The sequence below is a fragment of the Aquarana catesbeiana genome, linkage group LG06 (genome assembly GCF_042186555.1).
Source record: "Aquarana catesbeiana isolate 2022-GZ linkage group LG06, ASM4218655v1, whole genome shotgun sequence".
Classification (NCBI taxonomy): domain Eukaryota; kingdom Metazoa; phylum Chordata; class Amphibia; order Anura; family Ranidae; genus Aquarana; species Aquarana catesbeiana.
In genome coordinates, this window is record NC_133329.1 from 40,416,664 (window position 1) to 40,425,053 (window position 8,390).

Here is an 8,390-nt window from a genome sequence, read left to right on the forward strand (position 1 = left end):
TTGTACATTCACATCAGTCCCTACCCTCAAGGAGCTTACAATCTAAGGTCCCTAACTCACATTCATACATACTAGGGACAATTTTAGACAGGATCCAATTAACCTACCAGCATGTCTTTGGAGTGACTTTATCTGCTGATTGTTAAACTTTCTAGAATACACATATTTTTATTGTGTAGGATCTGGGGCTGCTGTCGCGTCATTTCCCTCTTCCCCTTTCCCCCTCTCCCCCTAATTATTGTACGGCTCCGCCTACAGCCACAAAAGTGTTCCACTTTTCTTTTTTTTTTTACAATCTTGGCAACTATGATAACCCCTGTCAGATTTTTTTTTTTTTCACCATTTGTGTCCCAATGCAGGGAGACTTCCCTTCACTTCCTGTCCCATAGCCAAAAAAGGAAGTGAGAGGAAATACCAGAAAATGAGGGGAATCCCTTGGGGACCCCCAGGTCACCAGAACTCATGCCCCATTGGAAGATTTCCCCCTCTATTACTTTTCAGGGGACAATCCAAAAATGTGGGATCTCCTTTTTTTTTTCCTTTTCAATGATAATGGTAAACAGGACAAACAGAGGGAGAATCTCCATAATGGGGGCAGAGACAGCAATCAAAATTGACAGGTGTTCTAATCTCTCTGCCCTCTATCTAAAAAAAAAAACAAAAAACAAAAGTTTTGCCTTTAGTTATACTTTAACCACTTGAGGTCCGTGCTGTAGCCGAATGATGGCCCCAGCGTTGACCTGAATTTCCGGGAGGCCATCATAGGACGTCCTCCCCTTTGCGCGCTCCCAGCGCTCCCCCTGCAGGGCACGCGCGGCGTGATTAACCGAGACTCGGGTGATCACCGATCCGAGTAAGGGGCCGATCGCGGCCCCTTACCACGTAATCAGCTGTCAGCCAATGACATCTGATCACGTGTGTAAGCAAAAGCTCGGTAATTGTTTTTTTTTCTCCTCACGCTGACAGTGTGAGGAGAAAAAAAAGCTGATCACCGGCTTATGTTCAAGGGACATCGGTCTCGAAGAGGAAGGAGGCACATCTGCCTCCTCCTCTGTGCTTGCCAGTGCCACCTGCCAGTGCCACCTGTCAATTCCCACAAGTGCCACCTATCAATGCCCACCAGTGGTGCCAATCAGTGCCACCTAGCAGTGCTGCCTTTCAGTGTAACCTATCAGTGCCCATCACTGCCAGTTATCAGTGCCACCTATCAGTGCCACTTCTCAGTGCCCACCAATGCCACCTATCAATGCCCTTCAGTGCCACCTCTCAGTGTCACCTCTCAGTGCCCACCAGTGCCACCCTATCGGTGCCCATCAGTGCAGCCCATCGGTGCCTATCAGTGCAGCCTATTGGTGACCATCAGTGCAGCCTCATCAGCGTACATCAATGAAGGAGAAAAATTAAATATATATATTTTTTTAAATTCAGTCTTTTTAAATTTTTTTAACAAAAAATAAAAACCGCAGAGGTGATCGAATGCCACCAAAAGAAACCTCTATTTGTGGGAAAAAATGATAAAAATTTAATTTGGGTACAGTGTTGTATGACCGCGCAATGGTCATTCAAAGTGCGACAGCGCTGAAAGCTGAAAATTGGTCTGGAGGGGGGTTTAAGTGCCCAGTAAACAAGTGGTTAACCACTTCAGCCCTGGAAGATTTGGCTGCTGAATGACCAGGCCATTTTTTGCGATTCGGCACTGCGTCACTTTAATTGACAATTGCGCGGTCGTGCGACGTTGCACCCAAACAAAATTGACGTCCTTTTTTCCCCACAAATAGAGCTTTCTTTTGGTGGTATTTGATCACCTCTGCGGTTTTTATTTTTTGCGCTATAAACAAAAAAAGAGCGACAATTTTGAAAAAAAAAACAATATTTTGTACTTTTTGCTGTAATAAATATCCCCATTTTTGGGGATGAGACCAAAATAAACTTACTTGGTTCAGATGGTGTCAAGCCTGTGTGGCGGTACCAGGTGAGGAGTACAAAGACAAGTGTTTTTTGCCTACAGTCAAGCATGGTGGTGGGAGTGTCATGGTCTGGGGCTGCATGAGTGCTGCCAGCACTGGGGAGCTACAGTTCATTGAAGGAACCATGAATGCCAAAATGTACTGTCACATACTGAAGTCGAGCATGATCCCCTCCCTTCAGAGACTGGGCCGCAGGGCAGTATTCCAACATGATAACGACCCCAAACACACCTCCATGACGACCACTGCCTTGCTAAAGAAGCTGAGGGTAAAGGTGATGGACTGGCCAAGCATGTCTCCAGACCTAAACCCTATTGAGCATCTGTGGGGCATCCTCAAACGGAAGGTGGAGGAGTGCAAGGTCTCCAACATCCACCAGCTCTGTGATGTCGTCATGGAGGAGTGGAAGAGAACTCCAGTGGCACCCTGTGAAGCTCTGGTGAACTCCATGCCCAAGAGGGTTAAGGCAGTGCTGGAAAATAATGGTGGCCACACAAAATATTGACACTTTGGGACCAATTTGGACATTTTCACTTTTTCACAATTTTCAGGGGTGTACTCACTTTTGTTGCCAGCGGTTTAGACATTAATGGCTGTGTGTTGAGTTATTTTGAGGGGACAGCAAATTTACACTGTTATACAAGCTGTACACTCACTACTTTACATTGTAGCAATGTGTCATTTCTTCAGTGTTGTCACATGAAAAGGTAATAAAATATTTACAAAATGTGAGGGGTGTACTCGCTTATTTTTTATGAATGGCATCAATTCATGTGTCATTATGTATTATTGCAATAGCTGTGATTGGCTATCACATGGTACAGGTGTGCTGTGATTAGCCCTGTCTGTACCATGTGATCACAGGGACCAATCACAGAGATCACAACAGTACACAATGATTGGCTATGACTATAAGCCATTGTGTACATTTGACATGTGATCACTGTGCAGTGCTGCCAACCTACCAGATTGAAATTTACTGACACAACATCCAAAATTTACTGGCACAGCCAAGTTTTTACTGGAATTTTCCAAAAGTAGATATTAACTTCAAAAAAATATATTTCTATCTTATTTTTGATATAGTAAGTAGCTCACGGGGCAAGAAATAAGAATGGGGAGGCACGCACACACATGAAACTGACTCTCACAATGACATTGACAGCAGTGTGCAGCAGCACAGATGATGATGACACCTCACCGACACGACGCGTCTCCTCCTGAATCACAGTCTCTCTCCACACCAGGTGGTCCCTTCAGTCCAAACAGCACTGACAGCCCCACTCCTGTCCCACAGACCTGCACACGAGGCTCCGGCCGCTCTGCTCAGCTCCCTTGCACCCTCACACGACATGCTCAGGCACACCTGTGGTAGACCCGCCCCTGCCGGTGCTGCCCGAACACACTGTAGCAGGCACTTCAATAGTCTCGGCCGGCTCCAGACCAGAATTGTACATGTGCAGTATCAAGCCAACCGTCAGACATTTTTTTACTGGCAACTTCTTCCTGTCACTGGCATTTACTGGCAGTAGAAAAGTGCCTGTTTTTTACTGGCTGCCAGTATAAATACTGATGGTTGGCAACAATGTCACTGTGATTGGTCACAGCCATCACATGGTACCAGGGCCGGCCCGGTATAGCGATCTGTCTTCCGCTGTGTCTGGTGGACACAGCAGGTCACAGATTGTGCCACTGCACGGCCCCTGTTTTGTCACATATGGCGACCCATCACATTTGGCTTCCCGCTGGAGTGCGCATGCGCGACAGCGCCCCATATGCGTTCCAACACTTTTAAAACTTTACGTTTTAAAAGTGTTAAAAGTGACAAAAACACTTTTTATTTTTTTAAACACTTTTAAAAAAGTGTTAAAAGTGACAAAAGTTTTATAAGTGTTGGAACGCATATGGCGGCGTCGCGCATGCCCACTCCAGCGGGCAGCCAAATGTGATGGGTCGCCATATGTGACGAAACACCCCTAGGGGACACACAAGGCACGCAACCAGGAGGGTGTCATATAACGTCCACCCAGAAGACAGAGGCTCCGGGGCGGCTGTAATTTTACAATAGACCAGGCAGGAGGTGGTTAAACCCTACACAGCTGGAATGCCAAAAGGCTTTTCTTAAACAAGGTTGGCCCAAGGCCATCTCAAAAAAGATCCAACTGCTCAACAGACAACCATACCAATCAAATAATACTTGGGAAGCTCGTGAGAAACATAGAAGGATGGTGCCAGAAAAAGGCCATCAATGTAGTCTGAGGGCCTACCATGTAGTCTGAGGGCCTACCATGTTGTCTGAGGGCCTACCATGTTGTCTGAGGGCCTACCGTGTAGTCTGAGGGCCTACCATGTAGTCTGAGGAAATACCATGTAGTCTGAGGGCCTACCATGTAGTCGGAGGGCCTACCATGTAGTCGGAGGGCCTACCATGTAGTCGGAGGGAATACCATGTAGTCGGAGGGAATACCATGTAGTCTGAGGGCCTACCATGTAGTCTGAGGGCCTACCATGTAGTCTGAGGGAATACCATGTAGTCTGAGGGCCTACCATGTAGTCTGAGGGCCTACCATGTAGTCTGAGGGCCTACCATGTAGTCGGAGGGAATACCATGTAGTCGGAGGGAATACCATGTAGTCTGAGGGCCTACCATGTAGTCTGAGGGCCTACCATGTAGTCTGAGGGAATACCATGTAGTGCTTGCTTTTCCTGTTCATTCATTGCTGGGAAAGCTTATGTATTCTGAGTGGGATCACCCAGATAAACAATTTTTTCCTCCTAAAAAGTTCTCAACACTTTATCCTATGGAGGAAAAATTTACAAACATGTGAGGTATACCAGCAATTGACGCTGTTGTATCCTCTGTAAATAAAAAAATTGACTTGTCCTGTTGACAATGTTCTAATGCTTAGGAATCCAACTAATAAAAGATTGTAAACCTGCAGTGGTGGCAATTGGGGTATGTTAATCCCTGAGAGACCATTTGAGACTAGTGCTCAAGGTTTTCCCTGAACAGCAGGCTCAGGATTTAGCCTGAGCTGCCAGGGGCTTTGTGTTTGCAATTGACACAATCAGAGATTCTATTCTTTAAACCTCTCGCCTTACACTTGGGTAGTTGGCCTATGGCTATATCACCCTGAGAGCACCCGATTTCGTCTGATCTTGGAGGCTAAGCAGGGTCGGGCCTGGTTAATACCTGGATAGGAGTCCGCCTGGGATAACCAGGTGCTATAGGCTACAGATGCGTAGAATCTGATGGTTGAAAAGTTGGTCAGCCGAAGCGCCATGCAAAAGCTCTTGGCTGGTTTTCCTTTACATGGTGAAAGGCTGTTTGGGGATGGGGAAAAGTACCTTTTTGCCAGTTAAGAAAAGGAGTAGACGTCCCTCATTTAAACAAACACTTTCTCCAGTGCCAGGGGCATCAGCCTCCAGGCAGTCATGACAGTCTCCACCGCCAGGTTCAAGAGGACCTCAGAGTGAACCCCAGGGACAAAGGAAGTCCTGGGGGGAGGAAACCTATAAGACAGAGTGCTAAAGCCACTTATGAAGTGGCGCCCCAGCTCGCTCGAGTGGGGGGGGGAAGACTTACAGTTCTCAAGGGTCTGGCAGGAGGAGTTTTGAGACAGTCGGATGGTCTTCATAATAGCTCTAGGTTACAAACTAGAGTTACAAGATTTCCCGTGTCCTCGTTTCCTCAGGTCAAAATGTCTTCAGACCCAGAGAAAAAGGTCTCTTTTTCAAGCGTTAGACTGACTTTTGTCTCAAAAGGTGATTTGCAAGGAATCAATCCGAGGTGTTGTCTCCATCCTATAAGGAGGAGAACTTTTGGCATCAATAAACATCAGGGATGCATACCTGCATGTGCCTATTTTTCCCGCTCAGCAGAGGTGTCTGCGTTTCAAAGTAGAAAAGCTCCATTTTCAGTTTATAGCCTTGCCTTTCGGTCTGGCTACTACACCTCGGGTGTTTACAAAAGCTTCTGGCCTTCCGTTAGCCAGATTAAGGACTCAAGGTATTTCAATTGTAGCATACCTAGACGACCTGCTCTTGTTAGACAGGTTGGTAGCCCGCTTAGACCAGAGCATGGTCACCACAATCGTACCTAGGTTGGGCCTCAAGCTAGAGAGATCTTCTTTAAAACCATTAAAGAATGCTAAGTGTACTTGGGTCTGATTATAGATACAGCCTATAGGAGGGTGTTTTTACCCCAAGCAAAGATCAGTTCCATAAGGGAGCTGGTTCAGGTGGTCAGGGCAAAGAAGGGTCCTTCTATTCGCCTTTGCATGAGGTTGTTGGGATAGATGGTGGCTTCATTCATTTCCCTATGCTCAGTTTCATTCGAGACTGCTGCAAAACGGTATGCTATCTACCTGGAACAAGAAGGTCCAGGCGCTAGATTTTCCAATGCCTCTGTCGCCAGGGGTGCGCCAGAGCCTTCAGTTGGTGAAGGATATCCAAGAATCTGCAGAAGAGGAGATCCTTCTTACCAGTTACCTGGAAGGTGGTAACAACATATGCTGGCCTTTTGAGTTGGGAAATAGTCCTGAAAGAAGGACTGTCCAAGGGAAATGGTCCAGAACCAGAAAGACCTTGCCCATCAACATTCTAGAGATTCGGGCAGCACGCCTAGCCCTAAGGGCCTGGACATTCAGGTTGTGGAATCGTCCTATCGGGAATCAATCTGACAATGCCACAGCAGTGGCTTATTTCAATCACCAGGAGGGCACCAGAAGTCAGAAGTCCTAACCTGGGCAGAAAGGCATGTGCCGTGCATATCGGCAATCTTCTTTCCAGGTGTAGAGAACTGGCAGGCGGGCTACATGAGTCGCCAGCAGTTGTTCCCGGGGGAATGGTCCTTTCACTTCGACCTCTTCCTGGCTATATACCAAAGATGGGGGATTTTGGACGTAGATCTGTTTCGCATCCAGGTTCAACAACAAAGTCGACAACTTTGTGTCAAGAACAAGGGATCTACTCGCATACGGAACAGATCTGTTGGTGACCCTGTGGGATCAGTTTTCACTGATTTATGCATTCCCTCCTATTCCGCTGTTACCATGACTGCTGTGGCCCAGAAGATCTTGGTATGCAGAGATCGTAAGGATGGTGGTAGGGGACCCATAGATCCTACCACCACGTCCAGACCTGCTCTCACAGGGACCAGTGTTCCATCCTGCCTCACAAACACTAAATTTAATGGTTTGGCTATTGAAACCCACATTCTGAAGAATTGGGGGCTTTCAGGCTCAGTAAGATCTACCTTGATTAATACAAGGACCCAGCTTCCATAGTCATTTATTATAGAGTCTGGAAGGAATATATTCCTGGTGTGAGTTCAGGGGTTGGCATCCTAGAAAGTATGTTATAGGTACAAAAACAGCCTTTTGAGGAAATCCTTGCCTTTGTGCAAAAAGGATTAGAAATGAAGCTGGCCTTGAGTACCGTCAAGGGCCAGATTTCGGCCTTATCAGTATTGTTCCAACGACCACTTGCTTCGCATTCCCTGGTCCGTGGTTTCATACAGGGGGTGATATGACTTAATCCGCTGGTTAGATCACCCTTAAAACCTTAAGACTTGAATTTGTTTTTTTGTCAGTTTACAAAAACAGCCTTTTGAGCCGATATGATATACTCCCTTGATTCTTTTGACAAGGAAGTTGGTTTTTATGGTTGCCATATCTTCTGCAAGAAGGGTATCAGAATTGGCTGCTCTTTCTTGTAAAGAGCCATATTTAATTATTCACAAGGATAAGGTGATATTGCGTCCTCATCCTAGCTTTCTGCCGAAGGTGGTTTCAGGTTTTCATCTAAAACCAGGATATTGTTCTACCTTCATTTTTTCCAGAACCCTGTTCTACGAAAGAAAAGTCACTCAGTCATTCTCTTGATGTAGTGAGAGCAGTCAAAGTATATTTGAACGTGACCGCTCACATTCGAAAAAAACGGATGTTTTGTTTTTGTTGCCTGAAGGTCCTAGAAAGGGACAGGCAGCGTTGATATCTACTATTTCTAAGTGAATTCAGCATGTAATTATTCAAGCTTATGATTTGAAAGAGAAGGTTCCATCTTTTCAAATCAAAGCGCACTCCGCCAGGACTGTTAGTGCTTCTTGGGCAGTGCGTCACCAAGCCTCCATGGCTCAGATCTGCAAGGCCACAACTTGATCTTCAGTCCAGACATTCACCAGATTCTATCAGGTTAATGTAAGAAGGCATGAGGATTTCGCCTTTGGGCGCAGTGTACTGCAGGCAGCAGTATAGGTCCTTAGGTCTGATGGCACCCTACTTTTGTTTGTGTCCCCCTCCCCTCAGTTGGCATTGCTCTGGGACATCCCACATAGTAACTACTATGGCTCTGTGTCCTGTGATGTACTCTTAAGAAAATAGGATTTTTATAACGGCTTACCTGTAAAATCCTTTTCTTTGA

The 8,390-nt window shown here is 46.2% G+C and overlaps 1 pseudogene; it reads left to right on the forward strand.

Annotated features, from left to right (window-relative positions):
- The first annotated feature begins 5,082 nt into the window (after positions 1–5,082).
- LOC141101888 (5S ribosomal RNA) lies at positions 5,083–5,201 on the forward strand (annotated as a pseudogene).
- Positions 5,202–8,390: the final 3,189 nt, after the last annotated feature.